Source organism: Saccopteryx leptura, chromosome 10 (genome assembly GCF_036850995.1).
Source record: "Saccopteryx leptura isolate mSacLep1 chromosome 10, mSacLep1_pri_phased_curated, whole genome shotgun sequence".
NCBI lineage: Eukaryota > Metazoa > Chordata > Mammalia > Chiroptera > Emballonuridae > Saccopteryx > Saccopteryx leptura.
This window is the reverse complement of record NC_089512.1, coordinates 17,914,408-17,931,294: the sequence shown is the minus strand read 5'-3', so window position 1 is coordinate 17,931,294 and position 16,887 is coordinate 17,914,408.

The following is a 16,887-nucleotide window of genomic DNA, read 5'->3' as shown; positions in this document are numbered from 1 at the left end:
TTTAAAACTGTGTATCAATCATCACTAGTCCTAAATCAGCCATACTATAAAATCTTGGTTATTCTGGGTCAACCAAATGCTCTTGAAAGTGTTTAAAACATACAGCTCTACAACCTATAAATCAAAAGACAACAAAAATTACAACTATAATTGAAAACAACAATATTTTCTCTTGTCACTATAACACTAGAAGCAGTGTCCCTACAACAATCTGTACTCTACGACAAAACAGTATTAAAACCATCTTTAAAAACTGATTTTATTTTCGGTGTATTTCCTCCACGAACTCTAGCATCTTAAGGCATTATTAGATAGTGCTAATTTTTTTTTTTTTTTTTTTTTTTCATTTTTCTGAAGCTGGAAACAGGGAGAGACAGTCAGACAGACTCCCGCATGCGCCCAACCGGGATCCACCCGGCACGCCCGCCATGGGGCGATGCTCTGCCCACCAGGGGGCGATGCTCTGCCCATCCTGGGCGTCGCCATATTGCGACCAGAGCCACTCTAGCGCCTGAGGCAGAGGCCACAGAGCCATGCCCAGCGCCCAGGCCATCTTTGCTCCAATGGAGCCTTGGCTGCAGGAGGGGAAGAGAGAGACAGAGAGGAAAGCGCGGCGGAGGGGTGGAGAAGCAAATGGGCGCTTCTCCTATGTGCCCTGGCCGGGAATCGAACCCGGGTCCTCCGCAAGCTAGGCCGACGAGATAGTGCTAATTTATATAACTCTATATTCTCTAAATAATGATACATCTTCTTTTTTTGTGTTAAAAATATTCAATAAAACTTAAAACATTGAAATAATACTGGCAATAGTAGTTTTGGGCAATATTATTTTGTGTCTAATGTAATTAAATTAGAAATTAACAACAAGACTACACCAATAAATCAGAAACTTTTTTGGATCAAAGATGAAATTGAAACAAATGTGAAAACACACAGTAGAACATATGAGATACATACAAAGCAGTGCTTGGAGGCAAATAAAGTCCTAATATTTTCATTAGTTTTTCTGAAGGAAAAGAAAAAAGACTGACAATAAAATAATTAAATGTTCAAATCAAGAAATTAGGGAAACAAAACAAGAAAAAAGCATAGTGATATAAAATTAATGAATTAATAAAGATGAAAGCAGAGATGAAAAATTTTGAAGAGTGGCAGATCTGAGAAATACAAACCCGATTCTCTTTAACATTTCAAAAAATGTTTTTATTTTTATTTTATTGTGTTGACATGGTTTCCAGTGTTCCACTCAATATATTACCCTCTAAACAAAACCTGATTCTTAAAAAAATAAAGCAAGATAAATAAGCTGTTATTCAATGTAATTGAGTTTAAAAGAATAAGGTCATAAATACAGAAAATAAGAATTGATATGGCCTGACCTGTGGTGGCGCAGTGGATAAAGCGTCGACCTGGAAATGCTGAGGTCACCGGTTCAAAACCCTGGGCTTGCCTGGTCAAGGCACATATGGGAGTTGATGCTTCCAGCTCCCCCTCCCCTTCTCTCTCTCTGTCTCTTAACTCTCTCTGTCTCTGTCTCTCCCTCTCCTCTCTAAAATGACTAAATAAATTAAAAAAAAAAAAGAATTGATATGAGGGAATGAAATGCCCGATACCTTGAGGAGCTCTGCATATATGCCACATACTTGGTCCTTCCATGAGACACAGGGTACAGGCTTCTGTATCCTGTTCGGTCAGCAATTGGCTCTGAGCTGCCCTTAGGAGGAGGGAGCATCTTCTCAGGAGAGGTGGTTCCTGTTGGCCAAAAGCAAACCTCTGTAGCTCTGAGTAATTAGTAATCCATCTTCACAGCCATTGAGAAACTAGAAGAAAGGGTCTGGGCTCAAAGGTGTCTACTACAACCTCACTGTACTTACTGAGATCTGAAGAGGCTGTATTTACTTTCTCTTCAAAAAACAAAACAAAACAAAACAACCCCCCACACACAATATTAGAGAAGGGTCTCTTTTTGTGGTTTGTCTAGATTCTAAATTTATCATGAATGCCAAAATTTAAAGAGAAAATTAGCCGTGGAAAACCTTAGCGAGACCCCAGATTGGGGCCACGTGCTCGTCAATCTTTCTACCAGTATTGGAACAAACTGTGTTTTTTGGACGAGCGCCACATGAAATAGTTGGCTTGCATGTAGGTGACCTTCTGTTTGAAAAATCTACAACTTTAAACACTGGCCTCATAGTCATTGATGGGAGTCTCCAGGATACAAAGAGAAACTGGGGGGGGGGGGCAGGGCAGTAGATTTTTGTCTCCTATCCCAGGCTCACCCCGGGACAGAATGGTAGGGGGACCAAGCATATTCAAGCATATTATTTTGTCTCTACCCTTTATTTTTCCATACCAAAAATAGTTATGAATGCAGTATATGTTGAGCAGAAAAACTTACCCAGAAATTGGACAAAAGACAAAAAGATGACTAAGTGACCTTTTCATATCATATTAAAGCATTTTCTAATAGATTTGTCTGAGGGCCATTATCTCTCAGGAAACATAACTTGTTTGGCTAGCAATTGATTAGGGTCCAGCTGTCTCACAACTCTGTCAAGTTAGATGTTACCTTATAGAAACTGGTAAGGTGGCCCTGGCCGGTTGGCTCAGTGGTAGAGCATCGGCCTGGCATGCGGAAGTCCCGGGTTCGATTCCCGGCCAGGGCACACAGGAGAAGCGCCCATCTGCTTCTCCACCCCTCCCCTTCTCCTTCCTCTCTGTCTCTCTCTTCCCCTCCTGCAGCCGAGGCTCCATTGGAGCAAAAGATGGCCCGGGCGCTGGGGATGGTTCCTTAGCCTCTGCCCCAGGCGCTAGAGTGGCTCTGGTTGCGACAGAGCGATGCCCCGGATGGGCAGAACATTGCCCCCTGGTGGGCGTGCCGGGTGGATCCTGGTCGGGCGCATGCGGGAGTCTGTCTGACTGCCTCCCCGTTTCCAGCTTCAGAAAAATACAAAAAAAAAAAAAAAAAAAGAAAAAGAAAAAGAAACTGGTAAGGTATGATTCTTCCCCCAACTCCCCTGTAGCGAAGATAACCCAAAGGTTATGGCTTTATTCCCCCCTGGGATGCAAACCAGTTCCCTATCTAACTCAAACATCTGATTTCAGCATTCTTTTCTCCACTGATATTTACATCCCAGTTTCTCATCTCTGCATCAAACTATTTTCTTGGTCTTCTGGTTCCTTCATTGATGAGTTAAAACTTTGATATGCTCACTGTGAGTGTTGGGCAGATAAAATATATTATGCTCACTTCATTAAAGATGGCGCTGCCCACGTGGAAGTCCGTCTCCCAGGTGATGATATTAGTTGCCCTTATGCTTGGAATGGGCGTAATTATATTACTGTGTGTTGGGGGCAGGCTGTGGGCAGGCAGGATTCTTGTAGCCTGGGGCTTGGTTTTAGGACTACAGATATTGATCGACTTATGACCTATGCAACTTATGACCATTCAACTTTACGACCACAATCACTAGCCACAACTGCTCTGCGCCTGGCAGCACAAGAGTTGCCCAGCTGAGTGTACAACAGTGCGGACCAGCTTCCGGCAGCACTACCATCTCCACGTACACCATTTCAACTGTTATCCTAGACTCGGTACAGCAATTTGTGTTTTGTGTCTTGGATATTTTTCATCAAACCCCTCCCAAGATGTCTACCAAGAGGAAATTGTCTTTGTCTATGCCTCAGCCTGCCAAGAAGGAAAGAAAGGCCATCGATCTTGACACAAAAATGAGCGCGGGTTCATCTGACTTGAGCATGGGTTCCCCAGCTTGAGTGCAGGGGCGCTGGCTTGAGCATGGGATCATAGACATGACCCCATGGTCGCTGGTTTACCCAAGGTCACTGGCTTGAGCAAGGGGCCACTCGCTCTGCTGTAACCCCCTGGTCAAGGCACATATGAGAAAGCAATCACTGAACAAGTACGAAGGAGGAAAGAAAGTGAATGTGATCACACATGTTTATGAAAAGACCAACTCTGGTAACCCCAACTGCTGCCTCAGATGACGACATCAACGATCTGCAGCCAAGCACCAGCGGCCAATAAAATGTTTTGTACATGTTTATATATTTTGATATGTTTTGCAATTGGGAAAATGTTTCCTATGGTATTTTTTACACCTGTATTTTGTATTTTTGTATGTTTTGCAAATATTAAACCAGTTGTACTGGTAATGCAGTGTTTTACTTAAACCTGACGAATGTAAAAATAAGAAACAAAATGGTGTAGAGATGATACAAATGGCATAAAATGAACAAAGAAAATTACATATAACAATAATGAAAGAAAATTATGATAATATATGACTTAAAGATTTTTATAACATCATTTCACAGTACTGTACATATAGCCTACTCAAACTTATGACCAAATCATGTTATGACCGGTCTGTCCTTTCCCACCCTTTTTGATGTGGGGTGGTACAATCCCATCGTGCCTCAGATAAGTGACTTTGTATTAGAGACTTCTTTATTTTGTATATTGGATTAAAGGTTTTGATTTCTGCACTATAAAGTGGGGCAGACCGGGAGCTTGCTCTCTCGGTTCCTGAGATTAGCATTAGAGCAGAGAGCAGGTTAGAGAGCAGAGAAAGGCCACATGGAGGAGAGGAGAGGCAGCCAAGATGGAAGAGTGCTGAAAGAGAAGCCAGTTTGTGCAGAGTTTGTGTAGGGAGAAGGAGATGGGGAACAAAAGAGAATGAGGCTGGTGAGGTAGAAACCTTTGATTCTAGGAAACTCAGATAAGTCAGTAGCTTTGTGAGCACTGAATGAGTGGGTTTTGGAGCCCAGTGTGTGTTTTTACTTGCCTGCCAGTGCAAGCTAGGATTAAAGATAATGGCCCACCAGTTCGTGGCTCTGTTGTTTCATTATCGTCTGTCCGAATCCAATGCGAACCTGCATGGGCCAGGCTGCTGTGATGGTGGCTGTGGCCACTGGCCATACAGTGAGAATCATGCTCTTAAAATAATTTGAGAAAATATGCTTTTTCAGTATAAACAAATAGTGCAAATTTATATGGTTAAATACAAATACAGTGTAGCTTGCCATAAAATAATACATCAAACAACAGTAAATCCCAGTGGAAGAAAATACTCCCCAATTCGTTTTACATCATCTTTTCTCTGGAGGGCAGGGTTGTATGTATTTAAATCCGAGCTTGTGACTATTAGCCTGGCTGCTGAAGTACTTGAAACACTGCCAAAGGTAGTGCTTTAAAAAATGGCTTCACGCCTGACCTGTGGTGGCGCAGTGGATAAAACGTCAACCTGGAAATGCTGAGGTCGCCGGTTCGAAACCCTGGGCTTGCCTGGTCAAGGCACATATGGGAGTTGATGCTTCCAGCTCCTCCCTGCTTCTCTCTCTCTCTCCCTCTCTCTGTCCTCTCTAAAAATGAATAAAAAAAAAAAATGGCTTCACCAGTAAAGAGAATAAAAATAGAAAGTAGTCATATATTTTTCCTGGTGTATTTCCCCTCAAAATTCCCTTGGCAGAGCCATTAAGGCTAAGGTTGCCAAATTTAGCAAGTAAAAATACAGACTATTGCCCTGGCTGGTTGGCTCAGCGGTAGAGCGTCGGCCTGGCGTGCGGGGACCCGGGTTCGATTCCCGGCCAGGGCACATAGGAGAAGTGCCCATTTGCTTCTCCACCCCCGCCCCCCTTCCTCTCTGTCTCTCTCTTCCCCTCCCGCAGCCAAGGCTCCATTGGAGCAAAGATGGCCCGGGCGCTGGGGATGGCTCCTTGGCCTCTGCCCCAGGCGCTAGAGTGGCTCTGGTTGCGGCAGAGCGACGCTCCAGAGGGGCAGAGCATCGCCCCCTGGTGGGCAGAGCGTCGCCCCTGGTGGGCGTGCCGGGTGGATCCCGGTCGGGCGCATGTGGGAGTCTGTCTGACTGTCTCTCCCCGTTTCCAGCTTCAGAAAAATACAATATATATATATATATATAGACTATCTAGTTAAATATGAACTTCAGATACAAACATTTTTCGTATAAGTAGATCTCAAATATCACCAGTATTTTACCTGAAAAGCGTACCTGGGGCATCTCCAAGTTCAGGTCGAATTGCAGGAAGCAGGTGAGATAAGCAAATTGGTTTCCAATCGTGCCAGATAAGCAAAGGATGGTAGGCAGGGTCTGAGTGCTGTGCTGGGGAATACCAAAGGCCAAGCCCAGGACGGGGAATCCTGTTATCAATTCCAAGGAGTGAAAGCTGAAGCCTCAAGTCAGGAGCCAAGTGGCACTGTAGAAGGGCAAACAGCGAGAGTTAGGAACGGGGCCAGTATGAGAATTCACAGAACTGCTCTGACAGTTACTGTGTTCGAACCCGGGACTTCCACATGCCAGGCTGAAGCTCTGCCGCTGAGCCAACCGGTCAGGGCCCAGAATTTTATTCCTTTTAAAGGCTAAATAACATTCCATTGCATACATAAACCACATTTTATTCATCCATAAGGAGGACATTTTATTTTTTGGTTTGCCTATATTTCTTTCCCAATTGGCGAAATTATAAAAAGGTCCTGGCTGGTGGTTGGGTGTATGGATGTCTGGGGTTCGATTCCCGGTTAGGGCACAAAAGAGAAGCGACTATCTGCTTCTCCCCTACCTTCTCTTTCTTCCCCTCCCGCAGCCAATGGATTGATTGGTTTGAGCAATGTGGCCCAGGGTGCTGAGGATAGCTCTGTTGGAAAGCATCAGTTTGAGGCACTAAAAATAGCTCAGTAGTGGAGCATCAGTCCTTGGTATAGCAGATCGTCTATGTTTCAACAGTGACATCTTGTGGGGCAGAAGCAGAAGAGACTAGGGTCTGTGAAGGCTATAGCAGTTTTCCATTTTCATTTCTCCAGCATTATGGAGATATAATTGACAAATACATTTGTAATGTATTTGAATAGTACAATGTGATATTTGATGTATAATATACGTTATAGTATTTTCACCATTGAGTTAACTGACACATCTACCACTTTTGTATGTGTGTGTGTGGGGGGAATACTTAAGTTCTACTCTCTTAGCAAATTTCAATTCTACAACACAGTATTTTGAACTATACTCCCCAAATGGGGTTGCTGGGTGGACCTGGGTTGGGGCACATGTGGGAGTCTACCTCACTATCTCCCCACCTCTCACCTAACCCCCCCCAAAAAAAAAACAGTTGGTTAAGGCTTCAGCTCTTTCATGGGCTGTTGACAGAATTATAAAATCATAAATCTCTTTTAGATGAAGCACAGTTTTATAAGTCAGATCAAAACCTTAAAAAAAGTCCTCATGTCCTTTGAGTAAAAAAATTACCTCTGGAGATTTATTCTAAGGAAATAATAATGAATGTGAATAAAGATTTAACTACCACCTTGGCCATGTTGTGTATAAAATTGAAAAAGTGGAAACAATCTACATACTAATTAAACTAGTGAAAATCACTTCTATGGCAATAGGATGTTTTAGCAGGATATACTAGTAAATCTATAGTATAAAAAGTCAGCAATTGGTAAAAGCTGACTGACACATGGGTAACAGAAATGAGATTTACTGCCATTTAAAAAACTGACAGCCACCTCTCTGCTGGTGGAGGTCCCCAGTAACCTTTTTTTCTGGAAAGGGGATGAGTTCCTTCTAATTAGGTAGGTGTAAGGCAGGGGTCCCCAAACTTTTTACACAGGGGGCCAGTTCACTGTCCCTCAGACTGTTGGAGGGCCGGACTATAAAAAAAACTATGAACAAATCCCTATGCACACTGCACATATCTTATTTTAAAGTAAAAAAAACAAAACCGGAACAAATACAATATTTAAAATAAAAAACAAGTAAATTTAAATCAACAAACTGACCAGTATTTCAATGGGAACTATAGGCCTGCTTTTGGCTAATGAGATGGTCAATGTGCTCCTCTCTGACTACCAATGAAAGAGGTGCCCCTTTCGGAAGTGCAGCGGGGGCCAGATAAGTGGCCTCAGGGGGCCGCATGCGGTCCGCGGGCCGTAGTTTGGGGACCCCTGGTGTAAGGCAAGCAGGGGAAGGGAGTCACTGGATACTATGGGAGTTGTCAATGTGGCCCTTTTCATCATGCTCTTTGGTATAAGAAGTTTAAAGGTTGCTGGAAGAAAGTCAGCAAAATTCCCAAAGATGAAGGAGCCCTCTGGGAAAGAAATTATTGAGACCCTGACCACTTTCTTCAGGAGGGTCAGTGTTACTACATCACCTCTGATGCACTGAATGGCTCTGACCTGAGAGGGTAGCCAAAGATACCTGGGACTTACCCAGGAGAAATGCACCATGAAGGAGAGAGAATCCTGGACTGCTTACCTGCACTTGACGTTGCTGGCTGCGAGGGCAAGCTCCCAGCTCAGTAAATACACACTTCACTCCAGCATCACAGGTGTGTCCTGGGGAAAGGAGGCTTTGGCATTTTTTTAACACTGAAACTGCAGACTGAGCATTGTAGTTGTAATAGCTCCATCTTGTGAACAGTCCTTGGTATAGCAGATCGTCTATGTTTCAACAGTGACATCTTGTGGGGCAGAAGCAGAAGAGACTAGGGTCTGTGAGGGCTATAGCAGTTTTCCATCTTTCATTTCTCCAGCCTTATGGAGATATAACTGACAAATACATTTGTAATGTATTTGAATAGTACGATGTGATATTTGATGTATAATATACATTGTAGTATTTTCACCATTGAGTTAACTGACACATCTATCACTTCTGTGTGTGTGTGTGTGGGGGGAATACTTAAGTTCTACTCTCTTAGCAAATTTCAATTATACAACACAGTATTTTGAACTATACTCATCATGTTATCTTTAGACTCTCAGATCTTACTCATATTATAACTGAAATTTGTATACTTTTACCAACTTCTCCCTAATTTCCCTGCCTGCAAGCCCCTGGCAACCACCATTCTATTCTGTTTCTATGAGTTAGACTTTCTTTTTTCCCCAGATTCTATGTATAAGTGATACCATGCAATATTTGTCTTACTTTTTTTTTTTAAGATTTTATTTATTGATTTTTATAGAGAAGAGAGAGAGAAAAAGGGAAGGAGCAGGAAGCATCAACTAGTAGTAGTATGTGCCTTGACTGGGCAAGCATGGGACTTCAAACTGGTGACCTTAGCATTCCAGGTTGACGCTTTATCCACCATGCAACCACACAGGTCAGTATTTGTCTTTCTGTGTTTGGTTTTTATGACTTAGCATAATGCTCTGCAGGTTCATCCATGTTGTTAGAAATGGCAGGATTACTTCCTTTGAAATGGCTGAATAATATTTCATTATATATCTACTTATATAGGTATGTAGATAGATATAGATATATATATCACATTCATCCATCAACAGACACATATAGTCTGGGTATATGCATAATTTTCTTGCAAGAAAACTTAAGTGTATTTTTTTTGTATTTTTCTGAAGTTGGAAACAGGGAGGCAGTCAGACAGACTCCCGCATGCGCCCGACTGGGATCCACTCAGCATGCCAGCCAGGGGGCGATGCTCTGCCCATCTGGGGCACCGCTCTGTTGAAACCAGAGCCATTCTAGCGCCTGAGGCAGAGGCCATAGAGCCATCCTCAGCACCTGGGCCAACTTTGCTTCAATGGAGCCTTGGCTGCGGGAGGGGAAGAGAGAGACAGAGAGGAAGGAGAGGGGGAGGGGTGGAGAAGCAGATGGGCGCTTCTCCTGTGTGCCCTGGCTGGAAATCGAACCCGGGACTCCTGCACGCCAGGCCGACGCTCTACCACTGAGCCAACTGGCCAGGACTCAAGTGTATTTATTATGAGGAGACATTAATAACCATTTTTTTTTTACTGCTTCCTGGATGTAAAACAGAGATAATGTATGCCTAAGGGAACAGACTAAAGAAACGTTCTTATGTAGCTCTAAAAGCAAATGAACAACAGTCAGGGTAACAGGGTGAGGTTGCTCCCCTTTCAACCTGAAATAACTGAAAATAAATATTGGCTTTTAGTTTAAAAAAAGGGAGACTTTAAACATGACCTCAATGTTGAGAATTATCACAGACTAATTTTTTAGCTCCAGAAATACTTACTTCTACTCTATAAAGCATTTTCCCCCCCAAATGATGCTGACATTTATTTTCAGAAGTTATCTTACCCAAGTGAAATAATTATAGTCTAAGAGACACAGTTAGAAAAGGGCAGTAGTTATTTAAATAGCTCTGAAAGATATTAGAGAACTGGCAACTGATAGAGATGTGATCTGCGGTGAATGGCAGGAGAATGGGCTTACATGGGAGCACTCCTAAATAAAAGGCTTAATACTATTACTCTGGAAAATTTTTGATGCCATATGTACAAAATCTATATACCCATATGTGAAAAATTGGTAATTTCTTCTTTTCTTCATTTGTTTTATTTTTATAAAGTTAAATATAAAACTAGATTAAGGAGACAAATAGTCCTCTATTATATGTTGCAAAACCCCCCACAGCCCTGCCTGATGCCACTTTCCTCTTTCCATTCCTTACACAGGGTATCTTTCCCTAGGTGACGTGGGTACCATCTTTGACGCTCTTGGTTTTATCAAGCCTATTTGAGTGTTTCTATCCCATACCTGCTACCCCTGGGCCGTCCCCTGCTCCCCACTGCCCAGCACGCTGGGTTGACCCCAAGAGGGTGATGAGTAAGGAAGGGAGGACACCTCACTTACCATTCGCCTTTCACTTTCTCTCAGGCTCTTCTTCTCAGCACCCAGAGGACTTGCTCTTTCTTGCATTGCAGGAACTTTCTTCATATCAAATTTTTGCCCTGTTACTATCTCATTCATTGTAAAAATTATTATATTCTTCTGGGTTTCGCTTTTATAAACTTCTTTTTTCTCAATAAAAATTGGCTCCTCCAAAGACAACAGCTTAGGCCCTGGCCGGTTGGCTCAGCAGTAGAGCGTCGGCCTGGCGTGCGGGGGACCCGGGTTCGATTCCCGGCCAGGGCACATAGGAGAAGTGCCCATTTGCTTCTCCACCCCCCCTCCCCGCCCTCCTTCCTCTCTGTCTCTCTCTTCCCCTCCCGCAGCCAAGGCTCCATTGGAGCAAAGATGGCCGGGACGCTGGGGATGGCTCCTTGGCCTCTGCCCCAGGCGCAGGAGTGGCTCTGGTCGGGGCAGAGCAACGCCCGGAGGGGCAGAGCATCGCCCCCTGGTGGGCAGAGCTTCGCCCCTGGTGGGCGTGCCGGGTGGATCCCGGTCGGGCGCATGCGGGAGTCTGTCTGACTGTCTCTCCCCGTTTCCAGCTTCAGAAAAGAAAGAAAAAGAAAAAAAAAAAAAAAGACAACAGCTTACTTTCAGGCTGTTGTCTCAATACAGACTTGAAAAACTCTATTTTGAAACTCAAAGCTGTTTTCAGCAAGGTTCTGTGCTTCCAAAGAAGCAAATATTAGCCCTGGCCAAGTAGCTCAGTTGGTTAGAGCATTGTCTTGCTATACCAAGGTTGTGGGTTCGATACCTGGCCAGGGCACATACAAGAATCAACCAATGAATGCATAAATAAGTGGAACAACAAATCAATGTTTCTCACTCTCAAATCAACTGATCAATAAAATTTTAAAAATTCAGAGATAATTATTCACTTTGATCCAATCAGTGGTAGTAAGGATGGACCTACCAGAACTAGGGATTATTAGGGAGAAAAGTCTATGAATTTAACATCCTCCAAAATATTAAACTAAAAATATATCCTGAGAACATAATTTACAAAGTTTCAATATACAGGTGAAAAACCAATGTTACCATAAGAAGTTTGGAAGCAGTGAAACTCAGCACTGGAGTGTTTCTAGTCCTCCCCAATACCCAGTTCTCCCTTTCTTCCTGGGCATGCAGAAGACAACCCTTCCCACTCCCACTGCTGTTTGACCGGGCCAGGTGAGAGGTTTAGCCAGTGATGTGTGAGTGGATGTGGGAGCGCTGAGGAAGTGCTTGAAGACACTGCTTGAAGGACAGCTACCCTGGACAGTTGCCTCTCCTACTAGGCTTTGTGTGAGCAAAAACCAAATGTCCATTTTGTTAGGAAACTGAGATATTGAAATTGTTTACTACCAGAGCATGGAGCTAGCCCATTCTAATGTACCACCTTCCCTTGGCCACTGGCCTATTGCCTAGTTAATGAAAGTACCTGTTATTGGGGAAAGTGTATTATTTTGACGTTAGAAATCTAACTTTTTTTTATAAGTAGTAAAACTCAAATCTTCATTCAAAAACATTTGCTGAGTGCTTAGAATGAGCCAAGTACTGGAGGTGTAACAGTATACAAAACAAACACACATTTTGCCCTCTGGAACTTATATTCTAGTGAGAAAGTCAGGGGAGAGATTAATCAACAAACAAAATACTCGCAAGTTAGGATAAGAGCTTTGAAGGAAGCCCTGGCCGGTTGGCTCAGTGGTAGAGCGTCGGCCTGGCGTGCAGAAGTCCCGGGTTCGATTCCCGGCCAGGGCACACAGGAGAGGTGCCCATCTGCTTCTCCACCCCTCTCCCTCTCCTTCCTCTCTGTCTCTCTCTTCCCCTCCCGCAGCCGAGGCTCCATTGGAGCAAAGATGGCCCGGGCACTGGGGATGGCTCCTTGGCCTCTGCCCGGGGCGCTAGAGTGGCTCTGGTCGCGACAGAGCGACGCCCTGGAGGGGCAGAGCATAGCCCCCTGGTGGGCAGAGCGTCGGCCCCTGGTGGGCGTGCCGGGTGGATCCCGGTGGGGCGCATTTGGGAGTCTGTCTGACTGCCTCCCCATTTCCAGCTTCAGAAAAATACAAAAAAAAAAAAGAAAAAAAAGAAAAAAAAGAGGAAGATATTCTAGATCCTATGAGGAAAGAAAAATCTTTGTTAGTTTGGAAATAAAACTGTTGTGACTTAGCAGTAATAAATGAGAAACAAGTGGCAAATCATGAAGTTGAAGAGCTATGCAGAGGTAGATCATGCTATTTGAAGGAGTTTGAGTTTTTTTCTAAGTTCCATCAGATAGGATCCACTTAATCTTCCCTTGATCAATACCACGAGATTACCCACATCTATGTTCATTTCCTTTTTTCCTCCATCTGCCTGAACAAATGACATATTTCTCATCTTTCTGACAGTTCCTCCTTGTGTACCCTCCCTGCTCTAGTTACCTTTTCCTCTCCTCTCATCATGAACTTTGCTCCTTTGATATCTTCAGCTTTTCCAAATCTTTATTCTCCCCCCAATGGATCACTCCAGTCAACCAACCTACAAGATACTCTTTATCTTCTGTCTTAAAAAAAACACCTGATCTTATGCTATATTGCCTGATAGCCTCTGACCTATTTCCATTTCATTGCGTTTCTCTAGAGTCCCAGGGGTTTAAAAATTATTTGTATGCTGACTGTTGATTCCCAAAGAGACCTTTTCTTGGAGCTGTAATCTCATATACCCAACTGTCAATTTAATGACTCCACTTGAATGCTTGGGTATAAACACTTCCCTTCCCCTGCCTTCATCAGTGGATTATCATCAGTTCTTATAGTATCAGAAAATGATCTCAACCACTCAGATGTTCACTAGGAGCCATCTTTGATCACACCCATCTCTTCACCTTCCTAACCTGTTTATCACTAAGTTCTTCAATGTTGGCCCCGGTCAGTTGGCTGGTGGATAGAGCACCCCCACCCTGCCCCGCCCCGGCATGCAGATGCCCCAGGTTCAATCCTCGGTCGGGGCATGTATGAGAAGCGACCATCTGTTTCTCTTCTTCCCCTCCCCCTTTTCTCTCTTTTCTCCTCTCGCAGCTAATGGCTCAACTAGTTTGAGTGTCAGCACTGGGTACTGAGAATAGTTTGCTTGATTCAAGCATCAGCCACAGACAGGGTTTGCCAAGTGGATACCAGTCGGGGCGCATGCAGGAGTCTGTCTCTCTATTCCCCTCCTCTCATTAAAAAAAATAATAAAAATTTTTTTTCAATGTTTGACTCAAAAATATATCAACCTGACTCAGTCCTGCTAATGTTACCTTTCATGATCTCCTGCCTGGATTTCTGAAATGGTCTCATGATTTGCTTTCCAGCTTCCAACTTACCTTCCTCATAATGCATTTGTTGAACAGGAGCTATTTTATTTATTTTAACCTATAATATTTTAATTAAATAAATAAAATTTTTAAGTGAGAGGAGAGTTGACGCTCTATCCACTGAACCAACCGACCAGGGCCTAAAATAAAAATTTTAAAGTGGTGGTAAAATACACTTTTATAACAAAAGTAGTATGTATGTTGTAAACATTCCATAAAAAGATAGGCAAAAGTAAAGAAAATAGAAATTTACATTTCAACTTCCAAAGATTACAACCGCTAAGGCTTAGGGTATATAAAGCTAGATCTTTTTCATCGTACCTAAAAGCATGGATGTGCTTTTTTTTTTTTTTTTTTTAAATATAGGGATTTATTTTATTTATTCATTTTTAGAGAGGAGAGAGACAGAGAGGGAGAGAAAGACAGAGAGAGAAGGGGGGGAGGAGCTGGAAGCATCAACTCTCATATGTGCCTTGACCAGGCAAGCCCAGGGTTTTGAACCGGCGACCTCAGCATTTCCAGGTCAACGCTTTATCCACTGCGCCACCACAGGTCAGGCTGGATGTGCATTTTTAAAAAATTTTTATTATTTTTTTTTACAGGGACAGAGAGAGAGTCAGAGAGAGGGATAGATAGGGACAGACAGGAACGGAGAGAGTCTCCTTGCGACACCTTAGTTGTTCATTGATTGCTTTCTCATTTGTGCCTTGACCATGGGCCTTCAGCAGATTGAGTAACCCCTTGCTTGAGCCAGCGACCTTGGGTCCAAGCTGGTGAGCTTTGCTCAAGCCAGATGAGCCCGCACTCAAGCTGGTGACCTCGGGGTCTCGAACCTGGGTCCTCTGCATCCCAGTCCTACACTCTGTCCACTGAGCCACTGCCTGGTCAGGCCATGTATGTGTATTTTGTAACCAAAAATGAGATATAACATATAAAGGGGTGGGCAAAAGAAGGTTTACAGTTGTGAGTATGCAAAACACTTATTATTATTTTTAGCGAGAGAGAGAGAGAGAGAGAGAGAGAGACAGACAGACAGACAGAAAGGGAGAGAGATGAGAAGTACCTTAGTTGTTCATTGATTGCTTTCTCATATATGCCTTGACTGGGGAGGGGGGATGCCTCCAGTGACCCCTAGCTCTAGTCAGTGACCTTGGGCTTCAAGCCAGCAACTTTGGGGCTCAAGCCAGCAACCAAGGGGTCATGTCTATGATCCCACGCTCAAGCCAGCGACCTGGCGCTCAATCTGGTGAGCCCGTGCTCAAGCCAGCAACCTTGCGTTTTTGAACCTGGGTCCTCAGTGTCCCAGGTCAACACTTTATCCACTATACCACCGCCTGGTCATGCTTGCAATCCAGACTTTTATGTCTCTTAAATTCTTTTCATAGAGTAGTGGCTTTTTTTTTTTTTTTGTATTTTTCTGAAGCTGGAAACGGGGAGAGACAGACAGACTCCCGCATGCGCCCCACCCGGATCCACCCGGCACGCCCACCAGGGGCGACGCTCTGCCCTCCAGGGGGCGATGCTCTGCCCACCAGGGGGCGATGCTCTGCCCATCCGGGGCATCGCTCTGCCGCGACCAGAGCCACTCTAGCGCCTGGGGCAGAGGCCAAGGAGCCATCCCCAGCGCCCGGGCCATCTTTGCTCCAATGGAGCCTTGGCTGCGGGAGGGGACGAGAGAGACAGAGAGGAAGGAGGGGGTGGGGGTGGAGAAGCAAATGGGCGTTTCTCCTATGTGCCCTGGCCGGGAATCGAACCCGGGTCCCCCGCATGCCAGGCCGACGCTCTACCGCTGAGCCAACCTGCCAGGGCCGGCTTCTTCTTCTTCTTCTTTTTTTTTTTTTAATAACAAATTGTTGAAGAGATGGGTCAGTTATCCTGCAGAATGTTTCACCTTTTGTATTTGGTTACTTCTATGGTATCATTTAATTTGCTCCTCTCTCTGCTGTTTTTCTTACTGTGTTGGATGCAAAAGTTTGAGAGATTCAAACTTTTATTATTCAAACATAAAGCTGAACATTTTTGCCTGAAATATATCATAGATGATGTTTTATATTTCATACTATATCTCATCAAGAGGTAACATATCAGAGTGATGCATAGAATGGCCTTAAATTTTTTTTATTGATTGATTTTAGAGAGAGAGAAAAGGGGAGAGAGGGAGAGAGATTTCTTGTTCCACTTATTTATGAATTCATTGGTTGTTTCTTCTTTTTGTTTTTTGTTTTTCAGTGAGAGAGGGGAGATAGACTCCCACATGTGCCATGACTGGGATCCTCCCTCCCACCCCCTGCAAAAATACCTCCCTCTCCTATCTGGGGCTGATGATTGAATCAACTGAACTATCCTCAGCATCCAGGGCTGATGCTGGAACCAATTAAGCCACTGGCTGCAAGAGGGGAAGAGGGAGAGAAGGGGGAGAGGGAGGGGAAGAGAAGCAGATGCTCACTTCTCATGTGTGACTTGATGGGTGATTGAACCGGAACGTCTGCACACCTGGCCGAGCTCCATCACTGTGCCAACCGGCCAGAGCCAATCAGTGGTTATTTCTTGTATGCACCCTGACCAGGGATTGAACCTGCAACCTTGGGGTATTGGGAGGATTCTCTAACCAACTGAGCTACCCTGCTGGGGTGTGTGTCTGTATGTGTATGGCCTTCACTATTGCTTAAATGCTATTTATAGCTTCCTTTGCTTTCTTCTACAAATTCTTTAACGTGGCATAAACAATTCTGAATGATTTGATACTTGTTTACTTTTCCAACTTATTTCATTCTACTCTTTACTTGCTTTTTAAGTTTTTGCCACACTGTTGGCTTCAACTCCATGAATAGGCTGCCCGTTGCTCCGGGGAGGCTCTCCCTTGCCACTGCTCTC